The following is a 25601-nucleotide window of genomic DNA, read 5'->3' as shown; positions in this document are numbered from 1 at the left end:
TGGTTCTTATATGAGGCATTCAAATTAAGTAGATTTATTTAAAAGTGATTCCTATACCGTACTATTGGGCTGGCCAAAACGTTCGTCTATTTCCGTATGATGGCTCTAGCAGTGCTTAGTTGTCTTGAACTTCATTTGAAACAATTTTGTTAGATTGTATTGTGACAGCTGTCATATCAGTGTGCATTTAAAAAAAACACATCAAAACTGGTCAATTTTTGTGCAGGCATTTTAATACTGAAGATGGAAGAAGATATACAGCATTTTTGGTGTATTATGCTTTATTATTTCAAGAAAGGTAAAAATGCAAATGAAACACACACAAAAAAGTTTTGTGCAGTGTATGGACAAGGCACTGTGACTCATTTAACGTGTCAAAAGTGGTTTGCAAAATTTCTTGTACTATGTACATTTTGGCCAAATAACTTTGCTGTGGGGCTGTCTTATGCGGGGAAGATGTTTAGCAGCACCCCTGGCCTCTACCCACTAGAAGCCAATAGCAGGAGAGAGCTGACATACTCAAAATATCCAAATCAATCAAGTTATTGGTGAAAATGAAAAATGTGTCTTTTATTTTATAGAAAAAAGTAAATAGACTTTTTGGCCAATCCAATGATATGGAACATTCCATAAACAGACTTACTAAAGAATGCTACTAATAGGGCTCTCTTGCAACACACTGGATGTAGAAAGAAACTGCAGAATTATAGACATGACTTTCAGCACTTCCTAAATTCAATTAGAATAAAATATTTATTAAGAAAGGGGGGGGGGCTGGAGAAAAGCATGAAGGGGTATTCTATTGTCTACAAGATGACAACAGACATGTTTACTCCCCTTTCCTGAATCATTTGTAACCTTGAGTCACAAGTAGGTGAATGCCTGCTAAGTAAAGGAATATACCCAATGGGGGAAAAATCCTGCCTTGATTGAGCTAATATTCTAGAAAGACAAAGAAGATAGGGGAGAAGTCTGTATACAAATCTAATCCACCTGTTTTGTACATAAAGTTTTATTGAAATACAGCCCATTCATTTGGTATTTTCTGTGGTTGCTATCTTGCTGTGATGACAAGAGTTAAGAAGTTACAGCAGAGACCATCTGGCCTGCAAAGCCTAAAATATTTACTCTGGCATTTACAGAAAAAAATCTGCCGACCCCCGAGACACACGAATGGTAAATGATTTAGCAGAGAAAGCAGACCAAATATCCATTACTAAAGTGGGAGAGGTATAAAGAGTCTGAAAATGGTCAGGAATCAGTGGCAGAACTGAAGAATGCAAATGCCCACTCAAAAAGTCTACTGAGTGTTCAGTGTTCAATGATGAAATACTGGAAATCAGTAACAATAAAACCAAAAAGAAGCCAACCATACCAAAGCTTATCATGATAAAATATCAGTACACTAAGGATATAGAAAGAAAATCCTAAAAGTTTCCAGAGTGGGGATAACGAAGAGGACACAAAGCTCCCATGTTCTTAGAAAAAAAATATTGGTCAGTGGCCAATGTACAAAAGGAGCCACCAGAACAGGTTTTGAATATTCTTAATCAAGAAATGACAGTTCTTTAGTCATAGTAACACGTAACACTACCTACTAGAACTGGTTCAAACACATTTAGTTAACTAATAACCATTTGCTTCAGTGAATATACTTCTGCAAACTAGTCAATCATCAATAGCCCTGTACTTCTGAAAGTGAATCACAAAGGGACTCACTTTGGGTATTACTTTGTGTTAAATTTCTTTACATGTTCTTTCCTTCCAGGTCATACTCTTAGAAAAAATATCCTTTGTTCTACTGATCTCTCTCTGACATTCCTTTATTTCTCCTTAGGATGCCAGGTCTATTGCCATAGGCTTCCTTTCAAAACTGTCTCCTTCACTTCTGCCTTTAAATACATGAAGGACTATCTACTACATGTTTTTTTGTTTCTGAATGGGACCCCCCCCCCGCTCGCCCGACCTCAAATCGACAAAGTTAGTTGCCAACTTTCGCATTTACTAGTTCCCTTATTTCTAAACTTGAACCCATCATTCCCATAGACTTTTTCCCAGTTACTGAATATAGTGTCCTTAACTTTTGTGAGCTGCATGGTTCTTATCAGATTATAATTTTAGGAATGAAGATACAAAATAAGAGTTGAATCAACTTTCAGCTTTAAGAAAGCACACATATAAATTTGGGACAAATAAATTACTCCTTATAAAAATTTAACCAAAGGTTTATCTCTTTTTCATGTAAAAAATCATTTAAAAATAGAATTACAAGTAACATTTCTATTATCAGCGCCATGCAGACATTACCCAACCATACAGATCTATAATTATCTATTTGAGAAATATTGAAAAAAAAAAATCCAAAACCAAACCTTAGGGTTCTAATGAAAGATGCCTCCAAATTGTATTTCTGAACCCAACTAGAATGGAGTGTGGTAAGTCTGGGGACAAGAATTTCCTAAATACCTCAAAAAATAAAGTAGCAAACTGGCTACTTTAACACAAACACTACTCATCTCCTGCATTCCTCTATCCATTATGTAGCTGGGCTATGTCAATTTTTAATTTTTTAATGACTTCTTCGGTATTTTTTCTTTATCTACAACTAAAACAAACACACACACTTCAATGAACACATATCAAAATGCCAACCAATCAACCACTGTCTCACTTGAGTGACAGTTCTTCTACAGTTGACATGAATCCACTCCTGCCTTTGAAAGTCTGTCAATCTTGGAACTCTAATTCCCTAAAATCATGTAAGACTAGCAGTCTGCTCTGCTCAGGCAGTGTCTGAGTAGGATAGCTGTTCCTTAAGTAATCAATAACTTCAGCTTTGTTTTTTGTTTCAGATATGAATGGTCTCTCTTATTCTTTGACAGTTGACTTAAGACCTTCACTGGCATCATTCCAAATGATGCCCTTAGACAAACAAGTGTACTGAATGGGCTGCTTGTGACCCACTTGTTTGTTCTTTTAACTTGTTATCAGATGAGTCAGTCTCAACAATGATGGGAGTTCCATTTGGTTCCTTGAGCTTTCAGAGCTAAATTTATTTTGTTTTACTAGGACATGCACCAAATACTGGCTTGGCCAAAAGTTTGTTTGTTTGTTTTTTCCCCCCTGTAACATGGCTCTAGTTGTGCTTACTTGTCTTTAATTTCATTTGAAACAATTTTGTTAAGAGTGTATTGTGACAGCTATCATATCAGCATGCATTAAAAAAAAAAACTTATCAAAACTGATGAATTTTTGTGTAGCCATTTTAATATTGAAGATGGAAGAAAACAAGCAACATTTTTGGCATATTCTGTTTTATTATTTCAAGAATGGTAAAAACACAATTGAAATGCACAAAAAGATTTGTGGAGTGTATGGTGAAGGTGCTGTGACCGACTAACATGTGAAAAGTGGTTTGCGAAATTTCGTGCTGGAGGTTTCTCGGTGGACAATGCTCCCTGATTGGGTAGTTGATAGCAATCATATCAAGACATTGAGATGAATCAATGTTATGCCACGTGGAAGAGAGCTGACATACTCAAAATATCCAAATCAGTGAAGTTATTGGTGAAAATTTAAAATGTGCCTTTGTTTTACAGAAAAAACTAAACGGACTTTTTGGCCAACCCAGTATATTGTCTATAAAAGCCTAAGTGATGTGCATTATCATCATCTACTACATGCCGAATGGTACTTTTTTATTTATTTTGGCGTCCTCTATTTGGTCTAGAAATGTTTGCTGAATAAAAGAATGACCAACTAAAGACTAAGAATTCACTTCCAGCAAAGGAAATAATTATTTTGATTTTTAAAAGACCACTAACAAGTCATCTTTCATAGGTAAATTGGCATTTTAGTTCACACCAATTACTGACAGATATGACAGATCCCTATTGAAAACAAACTACATAAATCTTGGTATTAAAAAGAAAAGTTCTTATACTTGCCCAGGAGAATTACAATTGGTACTGAAAAAACAAAACACAAAAAAACCCCTCTTCATCTATCTAGCTATTTATGTTACCTAATATCTGAAGCACCCAAACGACTTCAAAAGCATACTACACTACATTACACTACACTGTATTATACTGAACTATGTACCCGGGGGAGTTGTCATCAATTTGTGTCTCTCTCCACCCCGTTACCAAGTCTAATTCATTCTACCTTGGTGTCTCTGGAATTAATTTTATTCTCTCTACTCCATTACCTTATATAAGGGCCCTTGTTATTTCTCACACAGGAAAAGGGGGATACAGGAGGCAAGTATGAAGGGAAAACATTAAATGTTCATAGCATTTGCATTATTGTAGCTCACAATCAAGCAGGGTCTACAGAAAAAACTGCTATGGGTGCAGAGAAGAGAGTTCTCTCTCTGTAAGGATATTCCAGGCAAGGCTTCTTGCTTAAGTTGATATTTAAACCAGACCAGTGGATATTTTAAGGGAAAAGAGACACTCACTAGGAGATGATTTTCTGGGTGAAAGCATTAGCATGAAAGACTTCATCACATCAGGAATGCACAGGGGCATGGACAGATGGAAAAGGAAGGAGAAACCTCCTTCGCTGAAGAGTTTCACCTGGCTCTGGTGTGGCTCCGTTGGTTGAAGTGTTGTTCTGTAACTGAAAGTTGTGGATTCGATCCCTGGTCTGGAAGCAGGCATGGGCAACCCACAGTACTAATCAACCCACAGGGATGATTCCCTGTGCCGGCATGGATCCCCAGTCTGGGTGCATCCGGAGGCAACCAACTGATGCTTCTCTCTTGCACTGAAGTTTCTCCCTCTAACAGCAATGAAAAAAATGTCCTCACGTGAGGGTAAAAAAAAAAAAAAAAAGGAGGACTCCCAGTCAAGATGGTGGCATAGATAGACATGGCTTGCCTCCTTGCGCAACCGCATCAAAATGACAACTAAAATATAGAGCCACCATCATTCAGAACCATCAGAAATCGAGTTGAATTGAAGTCTAACAACTATAGAATTAAAGAAACCACATCCATCCAGATTGATAGGAGGGGCGGAGATGTAGAACAGGCTGGTCCCACATCCACATGAAATGTCTGGCCTCAAGGTGGGAGCTGGAGGACAGTTTTCTCTCAGACAGAAGGGCAGGCAGAGGCCACTGTCCCTTTTCTGAGCCCTCCTCTCATAAGGCCACAAAGCCTGCAGGCCAGTGCCATATCTGAGACTCCATCAAACTGGCTAACACTACCACCAAACTTATGGATTCACCCAAAATGTTAACCAAAACTTTTCAATATTAATAGCTGGTCTAGGCTCATGCTTCACAACTTCCTAAATCCTATCAAACAAGCAACAGTTGGCCTCAGTGAGCCACCAGCCCCCATACTTCTTGCTAAGTCACCCCAGGCCTGGCCCTAGCAGCAGCCAGCCTAGATTCACAGCTTGACTTTGGGAATGTCCAGGCGCAGCACAAGTAGCAGCCATTTCAGATTGCTTTAATAGCTCAGGAAGGGTGGCCTCAGGCAAAACATAGGTGGGGGCTGACTTTGGCCTGAACCACCAGGGTCACCCAGTGGAGGGCTACAGACTATGTCAGAGCACCACCACCCTGCTCCTGTATAACTGATCTTCCAGAGGGCAGAGGTTGGGGTCACCGGCCACAGCCAGTCCTTGCAGCTGACTGGCCTGGGAAAATCCCTTCCACTGACCTGCCAACAGCAATCAAGGCTCAACTACAAGAGGAGGGTGTACGTAAGCCCACACGAGGGATGCACCTTGAGTACCCAGCTTGGGTCATAGGGGAGGCTATGCCACTGTACTCTACGGGACACCTACTACATTAGACCATGCTACCAAGACAGGGCATGATAACAGTTCTAATACAGAGAAAAAAAAAAAAATGCAGGGAGGCTGCCAAAATGAGAAGATAAAGAAACATGGACCAAATGAAAGAACATGTCAAAACTCCAGGAACAGAGCTAAATGAAATGGAGTTAAAAGCAATTTATCAGATGCAGAGTTCAAAACACTTGTTATAAGGATGCTCAAAAAACTTAGTGAGGACTGCAACAGAATAAGAAATATCCAGTCAGAAACGAAGATTACACAAATCGAAATAAAGAACAATTTACAGGGAAACAGCAGTAGAGTGGATGAAGCCCAAAATCAAATCAATGATTTGGAACACAAGGACCAAAAACAACCAACCAGAACAAGATGAAAAAAGACTCCAAAAAGAAGGGGATAGTGTAAGCAGCTTCTGGGACTTTAAGAGGTCCAACCTTCACACCATAGAGATGCCAGAAAGAGTAGAGCAAAGAGCAAGAAATTGGAAATCTATTTGAAAAAATAATGAAAGAAAAACTATCCTAATTTGGTGAAGGAAATAGACATGCAAGTCCAGAAAGCAGAGTCCCAAACAAGATGGATGCAAAGAGGCCCACTCCAAGACACATCATAATTAAAATGTCAAAGGTTAAAGATAAAGAATCTTAAAAGCAGCAAGAGAAAAAAGTGTGAGTTACCTACAGGGGAGTTCCCCTAAGACTGTCAGCTGATTTCTCAAAAGAAACTTTGTAGGCTAAAAGGGATTGGCAAGAAATATTCAAAGTCATGGAAAGTAGGGACCTACAGCTGAGAACGCTCTACTCAGCAAAGCTATCATTTAGAATAAAAGGGCAGACAGAGTTTCCCAGATAAGAAAAAAAACTAAAGAAGTTCCTCATCACCAAACCATTATTATATGAAATGTTAAAGAGACTTAAGAAAAAGATGATGATCAAAACTATGAACAATAAAATGGCAATAAATACATATCTATGAAAAACTGAATCTAAAAAACAAACTAAGCAAAGAAGAACAGAGACAGAATCATGGATATGGAGAGCGTTTTGATGGATGCCAAATGGGAGGGAGCTGTGGGGAAATGGGTAAAGACGTGAGGGGATTAACAAGTACAAATTGATAGTTACAGAATAGCCATGGGGATGTAAAGTACAGGAAATGGAGTAGCCAAAGAACTTACACACCTGACCCAGGGACATGAACAATGGTGTGGGGACTGCCTGAGTGAGTGGGGATGCTGGTTGGAGGGGGGCAGAGGGGGAAAAATTGGGACAACTGTAATAGCATAATCAATAAAATATAATTAAAAAAAATAAAAGTTTGACCTGTATTTTACAAGAGACTGAGAGACAAAGAGTTTTCAAGTTTGGAAATAACATACACATACCTGTTTTAGTAAGATCACAGAAACTTAAGTATTAGTTTTCTGAATTTTGGAAATTCAGTAGAAGTTTACCAGAGATGAGAGATGATGACCTGAGTCAGGCAGTGGTATATTCGACAAATGTGTAAGTCATACTCAAGAGAACATGGTGACTGACTAGCTGGGGGTGAAGAGAACAGTAAGATGCACCATGATCAAACAGATGGATAGTGAGGCCATTAAATCAGATAGGCTGTCTAAGAGGAACGGACTTAGTTTAGTAGGTGTCTTTTATTTTTATCTTTTGGATAAATGATACAGGCATGGCAGTAGTACCTTTTATTTCTAAAGAGTTTAGAAGGAAGGTGCTCACTGCCTGTGTCAAAAGGTTTTAGGAATAGAAAGACCAATGATTTGTTTAGTGAGATTATAAATGTACCCCATGTGTAATTTGTTTCACTCAGTATTTCTGGCTTATTAATTTGAAATATATAATTTATTTAGATAATTACAAATCTCAGTTCTAAGGTTTTATCGTTTTAGTTGTAAGTCTTCATCAAATGAACTCTGATGAACTCTTGCCAGTTAATGAGAAATAAAAACATGAACAGAAATAATTAATATTGCACAAAACCAAAAGGAGTTTCTCAGTGTAAAACACTCTGTGACTAGCTTCTGTTGTACAATAAACCAAAAGATATAAAAAATCATTTGCCCACACAGTGCCTTTGGACTTGATCCTCTCCCTCTTTATCTGATGCCCTTTGTAAACAAGGGAGTAGCATCTTACATTCTATCTTTTGTTCTTCTAGGAATAAACAGACACTACTGGTATGGTGACACCACTGCCAGTGTTTACTTCACATTCTTCTAAGGTCTAGTCTTTAAAAAGTATCTACTAGAAGTCAACCAAAACTATTATAAGTAAAGTAGATTTCCTCCTCTTATGAAAAAGACACTATTCTTTCTTTTTCAACTTTAAATTTTCCATTTGTCTTCAAGTCTTTTCATCACCCAAATCTTATCTTTACATTTCCACACAGTAATATAATGTTGAACACATATGTTTAAAGGCACATGTAATTTTTCTACAACAATGTGGTCTGGGATTAGGTTTGTTAAGTCTCACAATCTAGCAAAAAAACCCACAGAGCTAAAATACCAGCAAAAGGATGATTCAGTCTTAAAACCAGAAAAATAATGAAAGAACCACCACCAAACAACCCACCCCAGAAAAGCCTATTTTAGCCAACAAATTAATCAAATTAAGGACACTATTATTATTCCACATAGCCACATGAGGCATGTTAAAATTTAATCATTACACAATGGGAGAAACTATAAAGGGGAGTAGGGAAGGGAAGGAACCAGGTCTTTAATGTACTTTTTGGTACAAAGTATCAATATTTTTAATGGCTCTTTCCAACAATACCAACAGGCACAGTGCATATCCCAGAATAGTTTATGTCCCACTCTGGCCTAACTGCTGATAAAATTTGCAAGGATTTTTTAGTAGCCACTTTAAATTATATGAAGTCTGTTCAGAAAGTCACTAGCCATATAACAGGAAAAAGAGACATTTATTGAAGATACAAAATACAATAAACATTGTACATAGGACAATGACGCCCAGTCCCCTTCAAGGTAGGCAACCTGGGATCTCACAGAGTTCTCCCGGCATCTCTTCCACTATTCAAAACACTCTGCAAAATCCTTTCTTGGACTCGCCATCAGCTGTCCCATAGTATTTTCCTGAATCTCACTGATGATGTGAAATCTCTTCCCTTTCAAAGGTGCTTTTAGTTTTGGGAAAGCCTGAAGTTGCAGGGCTCTGAATCTAGGTTATAGGGGGCCTAAATTCAACATTCTCAGGTGTTCTGCTTATTGCAGGCCTTCCAGAACACGGATCACTTTCAACAAATTCTTGACCATTTTTGAAGTGTTTGTGCCACACTTTTATCTGCACTGCACTCACTGCATTATCCCTGAAAGCCTTCTGAATCATCCAAATAGTTTTCATGGAGGAATGCTTAAGCTTAATACAAAATTTGATGGAGATCCGTTGCTCTACTCAGTCATTCTGAATGTGAAGGCCACTCAATGTATGTACACATGCTCACTCAACAGCATCTACTGCCCCTACTAGTCGAGTGAAGTTGTCATTGTTCTTGCATGAACATTCCAGTCGCTCTCCTTGGCTGCCAGGTCACACTGATGTCGTGCAAACTGCTCTTGTTATATTAACAATGGCTGGACTTTTTCCGGACAGACCTCATATACCTGTTACTACACAGATCTCAGCCATGGGGTTTGCTGATTTATATAACAGTAACACATACAAATGCTAATTCCAGCAAAGGACTGACAAGGTACAGACTAGTCTTAATATTTCTTGACCAAAACTTAAACCACTTGAAAGGGAATTAAGGAAAGTTTCAGGCCACCTCAGACTTTGCAATAGCTAATAAAGTACATTTAAATAAGGTATTCATCATCTGATAGATTTTGAAGTTCTAAAATTTGTGTAGCACCACCTTCTAATAAGGCCCTTATACTATGGTATATGGTATGGTATTTAAGAATACACGAATATATTCTTAAATAGATGAATTAATCAAATACTTTTATGTTTTCATTTGAACCTAATAAAAGCCCAAGTGCCCCCCATAATCCTCCCCTTTCAAATCAATCACCTAGTTATCAGGTATTTATTACACTTCCTTGAAACTGCGCTAGCACAGCAATATGCATAGGAAATGGCTACATTATTAAGTGGAATCAGAGTGACTAACTGTCCTGGTTTTAGTGCTAAAAAATCTTGTGTCCCAGGAAATCCTTGTCCTGAGCAAACCAAAATAGTCTGTCATCTTGGGTGGATACATTTAATATCCAATTTCTTGATAGAAATTTGCTTCGTCTTGTGTTTCATAATCTTAAAGATGTGGAACCATGAAGGCGTAAAATACATCTTGCTGCCTTTCTGGGTACCACATAGCTTATCTTTTTTCACAACAGAATGATACTCTCTTCTAAAATAAAACATGGAAATTAAAAACCAAGTTGTGTGCAGCACTTAGCACTGTGAAACAAGTTTGGATGTTTATGGAAACAGACACTATTTGTATAACCTTTACAATGTAAAGGTGTATACTGACATGCGCTGTCTCATTTGGATAAAAGTCCAAAAATGTTTTTCAAGGAGCACTTGCTTATTTAGAAATGTACTTTTCATCTACTTAGTATCTGAATATGCAGTAAGTGAAGTCACCAGAAGGTTAAAAAATTGAACAAAACATATTGCTTTCAAGAAGCTTAGAGTTTTGTAGAAAAGATGAGACATAAAAATATGGAAAATATCATCAGAAACAAAAATACTATGGAAGTTCAGGCAAGAGGTCAGGAACAGGTTCATGAAGAAAGTAACAAATGAGTAAGTTACAGCATCTGAATTGGAAAGAACTTAACAGAGAAAAGAACAGTGATAGCAAAACCACAGAAGGCAGCAAAATGTAGAAATAAGATTAGACTACAGTAGAAAGCAGGGTCTGACTGCATCTCAATGTACAAAGGAACAGGAAAATAAAGACAGCAAGAGTCTAAGGTTAACAGAGATCTCTGAGTATTGGTCAAGAGCCTTGACTCACTTGGTAACAGTACTGGACATTTTGAAGAGAAACATACCAATACCAAGAAAATTAAAGGTACTTTTAAAAATGAATCTTAGGTTCCATATTTTTTACAACAGGATGTTAACTGATACCATAGCATTTGGTATCTAAAACACACTGAGATTACTTTTAGTTAATATCACTACCATAGAACATGGCACTTAGGGTATTTGCCTAAAATCTCACAAATGAGGCAGGTTTATGGCCATATTTTTCCTCAATCTCCTTTGGATACGCCATGGTCATTAAAAAAATACTCAGTTAAGGTTTAAATACCTCATGGTCAGAGATCTATGTATGCAATTGATGCATAACCAACACTTAACAGTGCCTGGAATACGAAAGACAAATGTTTGTTGAATCAAACAAAACTAGTTTCTGGCCCTAGCGTAGGGGCTGGCAAATTCTAGCCCTCAGGCCAAATCCCATCTGCTGCCTATACTTTTGTACATAGAGTTAAGTTGAAACACAGCCACTCAATTTCATATTGTCTACAGTTACTCATAATATTGGCTTGGCCAAAAAGTTCTTTGTTTCCCCCCCCCCCCGTAAATTGGCTCTAGTAGCACTTAGTTGTCTCTAACTTCATTCAAAACAATTTTGTTCTTTTGTATTATGACAGCTGTCATATCAACCTGCATTAAAAAAACTTATTAAAATTGGTGAATTTTTGTGTAGCCATTTTAATACTGAAGATGGAAGTACTCAACATTTTCAGCATATTATGCTTTATTATTTCAAGAAAGGTAAAAACACAACTGAAATGCAACAACAACAAAAAGGATTTGGGCAGTGTATGCAGAAGGTGCTGTGACTGATCGAATGTGTCAAAAGTGGTTTGTGAAGTTTTGTGCTGGAAATTTCTCGCTGGATGATGCTCCATGGTTGGGTAGACCCACTGAAGTTAACAGTGATCAGAGACATTAATTGAGAACAATCAACATTATACCGTGACATTGGTTATACCACGATGTATACCAGTCTCTAAAGATAAACGTGAACACTATATAATGAGACATTTTTAGCCAGACGATATGTTTGCAGTAGATGTAGTCTGGCCTGTAGGGGTCACACCCTACCATGACAGGAAGGAACCATGCATGGGGTACTTGAAGAGGTGGCAAAACAAAGTCACTGCTGAGAATGGTGGCAGGAGATGTCTCAAGATCAGATCAAATTTAAATCTGAAGACCTAGAAGCCTAGTTAAATGATGAGGGCGGTGCTCATTAGTACAATGTCTCATTATACTGGGGGGGGGGGGGCTGGTGGTGGTGGTGTGTGTGTAAGTTTTTGCAAGTACCTCTGGAGACTCTGATGACAGCTCCCTTCCTCCAAACCCTAAGACCTCTATCTCTAGCAAAAAAAGATCAGGTTCCACCAGAGACGATCTTCTTGTCTCCAAATTATGTGTCCTTGAATTTAATAAGAAAAGGAGGTTCTCTGTTGTTCCTCAAGTTACCAGAAAGCAGATTCTTAAGTAATTTAAGTAACCTGCTCTTAAATAAGTGTTAGCTTCCATAATCACAGAAGGGGAAAAAAAAAAAAAAGAAGAGATCCCACCACTCCAAAGGGATGACCATTATCGGGGGTGGGGGTAAAAAGACTAGATGTTTTTCTATGTTCCTAGCTGAAGCCAAATCTTTTCCACATCTCCTGAATTTATGATTCCAGAATTAAACACAAACACCAAACATGCTCAATAATGTTTGCTTCACAGGTAGCAGAGTAAGATACTACATCAACTACAGAGATACCCCCATTAGTTACGGGAAATATTTGTTTTCCTGTATTTAAAGCAAATACTGAACTAAGTATGGTTTATGAGCTGTTGGGGCAGAAGTGTAAGAAATCAGAGGTGAAGCACTTTAGTACTAACAGATTAATTAGAATTCAAGTTAAGGGCAAGAATTCCAGAACAAACCACACCAGTTTTCATGAATGAAAGAACACCACAAATATTTCTTTTAATATAAATTGTCAAATTTTACAATACACCTTCCTCCGTGAGGATGGGAGAACATTTTTAAAAAACATACAGTCTGTTGCAACATAAGGCTGAATTCAGATATAAATGAAATTAGTGTCTTCCATGAGAGAAGAAACAGATGACTACAAAAAATATTTTATTTCATTATACTGTTAACTCAACCAGGATTAAATGACAAAACTTAACATGACTGCCCCCAAATGCATTCGAAGCCGTAATAAAAATGCCATGATTTTAGACTGTGGGTTCATCATTTGCATGATTACATTACATTCTAAATAAAATTTCAAGACCAGGACATTCCTAATGGAAAATTCCCTAGTAAACCTGCCAAAAGTTCAGAGAAGAAAAATTAACCAACTAAACAAACAAACAAACAAACAAAAACAAAAAAAAACAGTGGAAGCTTAGGTACTTCCCATAATTTTCTTGAATAATTTTAGTATCTCAATTTTAGCAGTTTAGGATAGCTGCTTAATGCCCATACTGGCTTATGCAGCTAATTGTTTTATGAAGTTGTTTTAATTGACTTAACAGCTTTTCCTTTTATACTGTACCCTCTTCAGTTTACTTAAAGATGTGGTTAGTATCAGTTAAATAAAAACCACTTAGAAAGTTAAAAAATCATGCCATACGTTAGAAGTCATAAATAATGCTTACATTCAGTTAGCTTTCTCATACATTATTCCACTTATCTGATAATTATTAGGTCAGTAAGCACTTTTTTTTTAAAGGTAGCCTGTCTTTGCAATTTAATGAGCTATCAAAAAACCCCCGCAGCACATATACATTTGCATTCTTGGATATTAGTATACACCAAATAAATAGAAAAGGTCAATGAGAACTGATGTTCTGAGTGTTAATTAGGATGCTAGAATAAGCAGGATATATGGGGAAAACACAAAACAGGGAGCAAGCACTTCCTGTAATCAATTCTCAGTTTCTGAGTAGCATTTCTGGATATTTCTTTCCTATCAATACCAAGTGATTCCATCATGGATTTTTTAAACAGATATTATGTTAGTCCTAAAATATTCCTATTCTAATCTACTGTACTCATACATCACAGTTACATGTATTATATAATTCTTAGAAACCTTATCAACTGGGAGAAAAATGGCATAGTATCTTGTAAGACTTAAAAAATCTACCAAGAAGAAATTGTGGCTAAAATACGAGCTATCAATTTTTTAACTTTTTAAAAAACTTTGTATTTTCCAGGCACCAATATATATAGATGAATCTTCACTATTTCCAAACATTTATCTGGGCCATAAGGAATTAGGTGATTCTCCCATACTCTTAAATACTCATCACCCTCAGCAGCGCATTCTAATTCTACTCTCAGTCGGGTGTCAAAAAGAATTCCTTGGTACACACTGTTTCTAAGCTAAATGTAATGTTACTTTAAAGTAACATTTTTCAGGCCCTGATGTTTTCCCTGAAAAGACACAAAGTAATGATTTCAGACCTCAAAGAAATTCTGAAATCCTAAAACCTTTGAAACCTGAAAGTTCCTCAGCTAATTTGGTGGCAAAACCTGACCTGATAAATTTTTTACACAACAAAACTTCACCTAAGAACTGATATGAGCCTATTTATAGTTTTGATTTACTTATTTAGTGTGACAATTCATGTTTCACCTTAGAAATAAATACCTGGCACCAATGGTTATATTATAGGTGAGAGATTATAGATCTACAAGTAGAATCCATTTAACAGACATGTAATACAGAAAAATATTTTCTTGAACACTCATACTTTGCACTTTGCAATTTCTACATTGCTACCTACCTCTGACATTCACTGTTAACTGAAAACTTACATACCCCTTAAATATCATGCAAGATCCCACCTTATTTTTAGTGTCTTCTTCGGACTCTATTAAGCACTTACCAATATTACTCATTTAGGTATTTATTATTATTTTGAACTGCTACATACATTTCACACTAACTTTTCATGTCCTTGCTAAGAACCTTTTGTGCATAATCATTTGATTTAATCCTAACACAGTAACTGAGAACAATTAGCTCTCTGTAACATGCAGTCAGATATACAAGTTCTCAAGAGACAGATGCCCTAAATGAGGAATTATAGTTGGAAATAAGTACAACACTTTAAAATTATGTAAAGGTAGCCTATGATGGGAACTGATAAGGGCAAATCATTGAAAACTTTATATATTCTTTCAATTAAAATAATTTTTGAGCATTTACTATGTGCCAGTTACTGGGCTAACCATTTGAGATTGTGGTGGGAAAATGACATGGTATTCTCGTCCCCTTGAAACAAGAGAGGAAGAGAAGATAAATTGATAAATATAATTATTGATTGTGGTAAGAACTATGAAGCCAACGAAGAGGGAATGCTCCTTTATATAAGGTGATCAGGAAAAAACTCTGTAGATATGACATCTGAGCTTAGATCTGATGTTGAGACTGAGAATTGCAGACAGGTGGGGAAGTATCATGATAGGAAGTATCAATAGTTGTAAGCACCAAAAATCAGAAAGGGATAAAGAACTTGTTGGGTCAAGATCACAAAGAAGTGACAAGTACAGTGTTGTATGTTGACTATACTTAATTAAAAATAAAAAATGTCCAGTGTAGCTACAGCTTAGTGAAAGGAGGTGAGTAAACTGGTGAAGTAATAAGCAAGAATTAAATCTGGTTTTTATTTTAAGTCACCAGGGGAAAAACTGGGACTGGAGGGTGTTCCATGATCTGATTTACATTTTTAAAAGATGACTTTGTCTTCTGGGTGGAGATTGAGGTAAAAGGAGGACAAAAATGGAAACAAGTGAAGAAGCTCCTACAGGAGGTCCAGATTATTGTATTTTCAATAAGGGCAGTATCACAGAAACAGGATTTCAGAACTCAAAAAGGCCTTAACAGCCATTCACTCAAACTTTTTCTACATAAAGAAAGGAGTCAACTTGCTCAAGGTTTCAAGGCCAATGCCAGAAACAGAACTGAAGCTTAGGGCACCCAGGTCAAAGTTATGGCAACTAACCACGCTGCATTTAAGGCAACAGGGTACAAAAGGTCTAGCAACTCATTGAAATTAAGCACATCACTTTTCAGATTTACCTCTAATGCTCAGAGAAATAAGCCTGAACTTATGAATAAAATGAAATGTGTCCAATTTGCACAGTGAAAAGTGCATAAGGACCTGTCGGAGTGTAAAAAGCAAAAGTACTCTCTACTCACACTTAGTGACAAACTTTAAAAGTAATTTATGATAGATAATACCAATTTATCTTCCATAGGACCCTCTAGTGGACAAGATCTATTACTAACCCATCACAAGTGCTTTTCCAAGTGGAGTTCATCATTCCTGTTCATACCAGGTAGCAAACAGCAGGCCTACTCATTAGAATTCGGTCCTCTTATACATCTATCCTCACTTTCTTTTCTGGTCTACTTACTGCCCTTCCACCTTGGCTATTACTACCATCATCACTTACATGTAAACAACAGAAAAATGTTACAAATGCTTCTGTCTTTAAAAGCTTACAAATTCTATCTTCTCTTTGTTGAAGGATGATGAAGTATAAAAAACTTAGATAAAATTTCATACTTTTTTTTAAAACTAGCAACTAAAACTGCATAAGCAATAAACAGGGTAACTTGGTGACTAATTTGGATGTTCTGTCCTGGACAAAAGTTATGATCTCAGTATGTTCCCTAATTCAGACCGGACAGAATAGCTGATAGGTTAATTATTTAAAATATGGAGAACTAAAGCTGCTCATTAAATTCCCTCCCTTACTGTGGGATTAATCCCCAGCAGGCAGGAGTTCTATGATGTTTAATCCCTGATGAGACCCTAAAATTAGCAGCTTTACACTCATCCCTCTTTACACCAGTCCACACCCCTTTCTCCTCCTCTGAAGTCAACTCTGTTCTTTCAAATAGTGATGCTCAGACTCAATACCCTCTTTCTTCACAGAACACACCAGTTGTATTACCTCTAGGGAAATAAATGGCACTGAATTTCCAAGAAATTGAGTACAGTTTAATTTATACCTTTCTTCTTTCATAATCTGAAACTTACTACTTAACCAAATGCCAGTTAGCCTAATAATACTTTAAAACTTGGAACTGTCCTATGACATAAGGTTTATAAAAATAGTTAACAAGAATTGCTACAACTGTTTTTAAACAAACATGAAAAAGAAACAGCTTTCTCCCAGAAAGTAAGAATGTTATCCATTATTATCATTTGCTTTAGAAAAGTATCTACTGAAGGCAGACAACACACCAAATTCTCAGGTCAAAGAGACAGTATTAAACTTGAAATGGGAAAAAATTAATGGCTTCATTATAATAAAATTACCACATATCCTAAAACTGTGAAAGTCAACTATTATCTTAAAAATGTTCTTTGAAATTAGGCCAAAACTTGGGACACACATGCAGTCTATATATGAGTACTCAGGTGTATAAAACAAGAAATAAAACAAAAAATAGGCTTAAAAAATAACAATTACCATTACTGTGATTAAAAGTTGAACAGACTACTTGAAAAAAGACTGCAAAAAAATTAAACCTAAAATGACTTGATATTAATAATAGATTTCAAGCTAACACACATGAAAACACTGCCCCACATTTATCTATTTTTTTATTCACCCTTCCCCCAGCCCCCAAAAAGTAAAAAGTTATGTTAAATACTCATAGCACATCATGGAAAAATGAGGAATAATAATAATAAAAAAGTGACTATTCCGACAGACAGTGGGAGTATTTTAATAGCCTTTTCAGATAAATGTGGTCCCTTTCATACTACACCAAAACTTGACAACTGGTTGCAATATATTAAAATAATAATAAAAAAACCTTTATCCATAACTTTGTGTTATTTAACATTAAAATTTACTGGTCTAGCTAGAACTTTGGAAAAATTTCTTACCCATGCATGATTTTGTAATATCATGCATTAGTAACTTAGAAAATATTGGTTCACAGTTTTACAGATCTTCAAATAGTGACCCATTTCATTACACCTTATTCAAAAAGAAAAATGTTCTTTAACACCACCAATATCATTAGAAAAATATTTTAAGTGCTGGGAAGCTGTTGAGAGCACAATGGCTTATACAAGTTTTCCAAAATTCTAATTTTCACTTGAAAACTAGAACTTTATCACTGACTATAGTGTCCATCTTAAAGTAACAGGCTCTCTTTATTTTTGAGGAAAATGTCAGCCTAATACCCAGTTCTGAATAACCATAGTTTGTCAGGGATTCTTTCAAGTAAAAATGGTGTTTATGAAAAACTGGTTGGTCCAACCTGCAATTCAAATAATCACATTAATGCTTTTCCTGGAGACAACCATGGCAGCAAAGAGTGTTTTTAGCATACTTCCCATTTTGCTACAGTATATTAAAATTATGTGTACAAGAGTGGAGATTTGATTTCTTAAAAGATGTTTACTTTTAAGTGCATTTAGGTGAAAGTTTTGTGCTTTTTTTTTCTTAAATTGTGAATGCAGGGTAGTGAAGAATATAATATTTACTATACAGTGTGGTGCTCTAACCTGATTCATTCTAAGGAGTCAGAAGTTTTACTCACCTTTGCTTTTGTGCCACTGGTACAAATGTCAACACATGGAAAACACAAAGAACATCTCAGTATTATTGTGAAAATAGTTTTGGACTTGGATATCCCTGAAAATGTCTAGGTAATTTCCAGGATTCCTTGGATCATACTTGGAAAACCACTGAGCTACACAATTTATTTAAGCTGTTGGCAATCACAATTATTTTTCTTTCACACCTTAATGGGAATCTTAAAAATCAAATAATGAAATCAACTTCAGTTGGGAGTAGCAATACTACAGGAGAATAAAAGCTTTATAATAAACAAGAACTACTGTATTATGCCGTGTATAATGTGCACTTTCTCTGCTCAAATTTTTGAGGGAAAAATAAGGATGTGCATTACACATGGGTAATACTAATTCCACATCTACATGTTTTTAATTCTTTTATTTATGCTTATGCATTAAAAGTGTAACTCTACAAAGCAATAACGATATCCATAAGCAAAATAATACCCTGGAGTACGATAATTGGCTGTTTCCAAATAAATAACTGAATTAAAAAATTAAACTGAAAGATTTCTCTCCTGAAAATATGACCAACAACATTGAAAGAAAGAAGAAACAGACAGGACAGGAGGGAGGGAGGGAGTAGGTAGCAGGGAGGGGGAGGGGAAGGGACAGGGACAGATCAAGGAAGAGGTATGAAGGACACAGGGACCAAGCCAAGGTGGGGAAGGACTGGAGCGGGAGAGGTGGGGGTGCGTGGGGCAGGGGAAAGTGGTGGTGGATAGGTGGAGACAAATGTATTTGAAAAACTAGAAGAAAAAAGAAACGAATAAATTTTTAAAAAAGGGGAAAGAAAAGATTTCTTTCTTGAAAGTTTGGGCCAAAAACATGGGTCTGTGTGTGCATTACACACGGGAGCCCGTTATACACAGCAAAATACGATATTACGGCTTTAGTGTATTATTTCATAAACATTTTATGAATAACACTCCATTTAATCCTCAACAACTCTAAGTAGTACAATATATGTCATTTTCCCACTGAGAAAGTAAGTAGGAAAGATTCAGAAAGGTAAGTACAGATTGTGCCTAAAAATTAACTGTACTGATAGGATTACAAGTGATATTAATTTTCTTCTGTATACTTTTTCATATTCTAAACACTTTAATAAGAATATTAGAAAGACAAACATATTTGAAAACTATCAGTCTTACCAACACAAATTCTGTGTATTTTAATATCCTAGTTTAACAATTTCAAGAGCAGAAGAAAATATAAACACGTTTATATACTTCATCCCTATCCTTCTTTATTATACGTACAGTACAGAATTCAAGATTATTAAGGGATTCCTGAGTATTGCTGTTGTCATCAAGGAGCTTAATGATAACTTACAATGTTAGAAGTCCTAACTATAACTACGTAGTAATAGTAATACTCTCACTGCAGTCTTAAAAGGTAACAATTGGATGCAATATGCATACTACTTTGACACCTAAAAACTATCAATGAAGGCAAGTTATATTAGTAGTCTCTATTGATACTCTCCCATTAACTAAGAACTTTCACAAAGTCACCCAACTTTTTTTTTTTTAAAGAAATAAAGTGATTCGAAAAATAGAGTCTAATGAGAAGGATACATTTTAGAAGATACGGATAATTAGAATTTTATTTTGTGTAACATTTTCCATTTCCTTTCCAGATGTGTTTGCCAAAAATTGCTATTAAATGGACAAAACAGATTTTCTTTCATCTTTTTTCCCCTTCCACAAGAACAGAGGTAAGCTACCAATGGATTACCAATGAAGCAATCAGTTCACTGTATATTTTCAAAATAAATTACTTAACAAAATGCTAAAAGAACCTATTTACTAATAATTTTCAAACCAACTACTGAAGTCTCAGCAACAGCTCTGTGATGTAGTAGAAGTAATGATTCTAAGTCAATTTAAAGTGATCAAAATTATTTATAAATGCTTTTAAGTGATGCTCTCTTACTTCAACATCTTTATTCAGTCTAGTAGTACAACATTAAAAAGCTTTCAATCTCCAACCACTTGAAAAGATTACCTAGCAAGTTATTTCATGAGATCAGAATCGAGTTTAAATTGAAAAGGTCTCAGTGATATAATGTGTATGTAGTAACATAAGTACAAAACTATGAAATAGCATAACTAAGAGTAACCTTAAGGAATCAGCTCATTGTAAAATTCAAAATCAGAACATTAGATAATTATTCTCTATGGTTAGAGAGACTAAGATTCTTAATTTAAGAGTAATTACCTTTTTTATTATATTTTTCCATTACCTTAAAAAATAAAATAATATATTTCTAGTACTCAAGCACCTCATATACAATCAATTTTAAGAATAGTAATACTGTAGAATATTGTTCTGTACAACTATAACCATATGGAATTTCAACAACTCATGTTGCATTTATTTTTCTTTTGATAAGTAATTTAAAAATTATTTTAAAACCTGGTACATTCATTTCCTTGAATTTTCACTCTTTTCTTTTTAAGTTTCCTTGGAAACAGTTTACATTTTTTTATTTTCTAGTGATGCAAAGCAAAAATTCTTTCTAAATTGCTACTGTAAAAAGCTGCTGTGTACCCTTTATTTGACTAACATCAGTAATAAACACGCCAATGTGAAGATGTATTCTTTTTGTTAGTTATTTTAAAAGGTTATTTTAATTTTTTTAAAGGTAGCACACACAAAAATTCCTTATAACCTTTCTTCTTTAAAATAGGAACCTGTAAGTAATAGTGTTTAGTTTTGTAATCCAGTGCTCAAACTAGGTTCAAATGAAGTACGAAAGTTTGTATGGAAAAATAATAAAATAATACAAGTATTCTGTTTCCTGTGTCTACAACTGTAAACTATTTTTGCCCCACCCTGTATATATTATGTATCAAGTCAGTCTTTACTGCAAGTGCATAAATTCATTTTATGTAGCTACTGCCATTGGGTTCAAGAGATTTCCAAATAACTAAAACTAGAAGACTTAATTAAATCCTCAAAAACTTAATTAGTACCTTTCCATACTATTGCAAAATATCTAAGACACTGAAAAACATTTGGTTTTCAGCACAAGGGTAAGCCATGGGACAGTACTCCTGTTTACTGGAAAACTTGTCCAGTGTTCCAATACAATGAATCACCGAAATGTCTGTTTCTTTATTTCTAAAAGAAATTCAATTTGAAAAGGTAAACAGTAAAACTTCAGCCTAATCTCTACCATGCAGAGACCTCAAAACTGATAGGAGGGGGGATAATTAAGGCATGTTTTTAGTCACGACCTTATACAGTCTTATAAAATTTAAGCAATACTAAGTTTTTCAAAACTGAACATGTGAACATTCACCATCATAATGGAAAAAACAGCTGTTGAATATTTAGTTCATAAATACTAAATTATTCCTGGTGCCAGTCCAATCTAGACACTAGAGATCAATACCCACCCTCTTATCAATACACACAGGAAAACAAGTCTTTAGGAAAATGATATGTGCACATCAGTGAGATCTTGATATTCCACAATAAAACTGCCTATTTAAACTACACTTTTGGGGAAAAAAAGAAATGGCACCTTTGTAAAATCAGCCAAATTCTCTCTGTATCAGATTTAGTTCCACTGATTAATTTGACTCCCTTTATAGATACTCATCAAGGACTTATAACTGAAGACAAAGAAAACTGAACATGAGAAGTTTCTCATCCAAATCTTAAGACTTTGTATTTCAAACATGTATAATTAGTTGCCATGTTATCAGTCTCTGCATAGGCCCACAAATCTTGAATTATATTGGAAGACACACTCAATTAGATGCTTATGTACATGGATCAAGGTTTTTTATGATCAATTTTCTATTACACCTGGCTGGGACCTCCTTACAAGGTAGCTCCTTACCATGAGGGGCTCACTTTCCCTTTATATAGCTAAGAGAAAATTCTGAAATTCTATAGTAAAGCATTGTTTTCAAGATAAAATGGAAATCAATTTGTAATGTTAAAGATTCCAAAGATGATGTGGAAATGTTTCTTTTTGAAGGAATACAAGTTTCTCTTTCAAATCCTCTCTTTAAATACTCATTACAGTTAACGTCTAAATCTAAATGTTAATAAACACTATGTGCACAGGCAAGGTTCTAGAAATAAGAATACAGTGGAGAATGAAAGGAATCAGGTCCCTACCCTCATGGTGCTTACAGTTAACAAGCTAGTACTCTTTATGTGCAAGGTACCATGACACTGCTTTGGGGCACACAGAGAACACATCCTGTCCTTGGAGCTTACAAGTTAGTGGAATACGTAACAAAAATATGTATAAAGATAACACAAGACAGGAAGTGATATGTGTCATAGACAGGAAAGGAGAGGACTTCCATGGGGGGGGAGGGGAGCAAGAGACAAGAAGAGCTTTCCTTTTTATGCCCCCCTACCATATTTTAAAATTATGCCAACTTATTGGGGTCTCCAGTTGTATCCTGATACCTGGCACGTTAAAACCAAACTGGCTACATGTATTTCAAGGATTTACTTTGGGGATTCCTCAGATAAGGCAGCCTCAAAATTCATGGATGCCAAACAAGAAAATGCAGGTGAAAACACTGTGTAGTACAGAAATTAAAAGTGCAGATGGGTTCAAATAAAGCTATCATTCAGAACTCGGTGTCCTTAAAGTTATTTAATCTCCTCAGTAGCAATGTCCTCTCTTAAAACCTGGGAATGAACCTACCCAAGTGGTTCTTCCACACCTTTTCTTGGGTATAATGGGAATACTATTCTCTATATAAAAATATTATTTCTTCTTCTAGATCCCACATTACGGTTAGACTACTGTCCTAAAAGTCGGCAGGACCTCTAAACAACGGTATTTATCTTTCCTAGGCCTCAGTTTCTTCCTCCACAAAATGAAGAGGGTGGGACTGGATGATCTCAATAGTCCTTTCCGGGCCTTAAAAAGTCCCATGACTCCATTATGACTCAAATACTAATCAAGAGTCAGCTTTTGGGAGTGATATGAGCTTTAAGTTAAACGAAAGGCTTCCCTTTTTAAAGTTACTTCTTGCTAAGTTAAAGTTCTGTTGAGCAAGTCCAAACATTTTCATTACAAAAAAAGAGGGTTAAAAATAAATTTACGAAAAGCTTTCGGTTATAACACTCGACATATATTACATGCAAGTAGCGAAACAAAAATCCAATTAGACTGAATTAATTTTAAGATATTAAAATCAGCCTTCATTTAGAGTAAACTTTCTACCCCGTTAAAAATCTGATTTCCCGTTACTGTAAAACAGAACTGTTTATATTCAGAAGAAACAGGAGAAGCAGGGCCAAAAACGTTTTTCCAAACTAATAAAAAGGATGGGAGGGAGACATGCAAAGGGAAAGCAAATTATTTGCTTAAACTAGCAAGGGTGATCTTTTCTCCGAAAGCCATCAGTTTTTTCAGAAGAAAAATCCGGATGGCCCAATTCAGTGGGGATAGTTTTAAATACAATTCAAGGCGCTGACAGTCAATTTTAGGATTAGACACATCGAGATGGCGAAAAAGAAGACAAACTTCCTGGATTTTTCTCTCTCACTGAAAGAGAGATTTCCTCTTGCTGACGAAAGGAAAGGCCCCTTTAACAGTTTTTCTCTACGCGGTGGTTGCTGCCAGACTAGGTGGGGCTCCCTCCGCTGCCGTCCTCCTGCCACTTCCCGCAACAAATGGAGCAAACCAGCCCCGGTTCAGGAAAACTTTTTCCCTGTCAGGCTCTAGCCTTCAGGGCGCCGGGGAGTGGTTTGCCCCAAACGTTCCTCGCCCTGGATCAAGGCTGGGGGAAGCTGGGTCTTCGTAGAAGACAACTTTCTGGTTTCCGTTCTAACTTCCACCCACACCCGGGAGGGAACCGAGGCGGACAGCGAGGGGGCTCCGGGGCGGGGACGAGTCCTCCAGGGAGCCGGGGGGATGACGAGCAAGAGGAGAGGCAGCGGCGGCCGCAGGCAAGAGCGAGCGGGAGCGCAGGGTGGGAGGGGGGGGTCCTCGGGCTCTCACTTCCTCCGCCATATTTCAGACATTTGACCCCTTCCGCAAAGCGCGCTGTTCCCCCGCGGCGGCAGCACCAGCAGCAGCTCACCCCCGTCGGTCGTGAGGCAGCGCGCTCGCCGGCTGGGCGACTGGCCCTCGCACCACCTGCCGGGCCCCGATAGATTGCCGTCGTCGCCGCTGCCGGGGCCCCTGACCGCTGCGCGCGCCCCGCCCGGCCCGCACCCCACCCGCTCCCCTCAGCCGGCGCCTGGGCCCCCGCCCCGTGCGGCTACCGCCGCCGCTCCGCTCATCGGCCACGAACGCACTCTGCAAACCTCTCACGCTGTCACAGGGTCCCCGCAGCCAGCGTCGCCGTGCGTCTCGCCCTCCCTCCGGGTCGCTGCTCCCGGCGCCACGGCGGTCCTGCGCTGCCGCCGCTCCGGCTGGTTTACACGCCTGACTCTGGGCGAGGTTTGGCGGTGTCGCCTTGACGTCAGGCGTTCAGCCTCGCTCTCGCTTCCGTCCGCAGGCGGGGCGCTCGGTTACGCGAGTCGGGAAGGGGCGGGGCCGAGGGGCGGGGCGAGGGCCGAGGGGCGGGGCCTTCCGTGCGGCGGCAACGCGGCCGCGACACGCGCCGTGGCCCTCGCGGCGTTTCCTCCGCAATGTTTCTTTACTGCCACTACCACCCTTCTTGCCTCACTTCTGTAGTCTGGGTCGGGAAGTATTTGCGTTTCGGCTTCCGGACTCCAGGTGTTTACAGTAGTGCTAAGGGCTCAGCAGCCCTCCAAAACTCAAAAGGTGTTTTTCATGCAAACTGTAGTTCATTCACTAACGCAACCAGTTAGTGTTCGAGTGTTCTTTTATTCTGGGGAAAGTGGCTGGAGAAGTAACTGAGAGCGTGCGGTTTCCACACCTAGAACTCAGTGAAGGAGCCTAAGCCTGGGTAGCCTTTTTCATTCTTGAAAGGTTTTTTTCTCTTGAATTAAAGCATTTTATCCAGTGGTGTCTTAACCTCGGTGAACTGTATCCAAGTTATTTTGCTAAGCTCAGTTAACAAATCGATTATCCCAAACAACTTTGTACTCTGTACTAATCACTGTTTACATGCATATTTAAATACATTACTCGGTCACTTTAAAGGATTAACCATAGGTAGATTTATGATGTGACTACTGGGCAACAGAAAGCACTTTC

General features: G+C 37.4%; 1 protein-coding gene across 3 annotated transcripts in view; it reads right to left on the bottom strand.

Annotated features, from left to right (window-relative positions):
- Window positions 1-24896, bottom strand: part of RAP1B (RAP1B, member of RAS oncogene family) — a 35904-nt gene extending 11008 nt beyond the window's left edge. The window contains exon 1 of one of the 3 annotated variants that reach the window (XM_054580071.1): window positions 24743-24896. The gene's annotated coding sequence lies outside the window, so the exon portion shown is untranslated. Of the gene's footprint in view, window positions 1-4580; window positions 4750-24733 lie in introns of those variants that run through there. The other 2 variants (XM_054580072.1, XM_054580073.1) reach the window with 2 other exon arrangements.
- Window positions 24897-25601: the final 705 nt, after the last annotated feature.

This window comes from Pteronotus mesoamericanus, unplaced genomic scaffold, assembly GCF_021234165.1.
Source record: "Pteronotus mesoamericanus isolate MK-2021 breed Mesoamerican mustached bat unplaced genomic scaffold, CSHL_Meso_final contig_56, whole genome shotgun sequence".
NCBI lineage: Eukaryota > Metazoa > Chordata > Mammalia > Chiroptera > Mormoopidae > Pteronotus > Pteronotus mesoamericanus.
The sequence above is the reverse complement of the archived record's forward strand: the minus strand, read 5'-3'. Positions and strand labels throughout refer to the sequence as shown.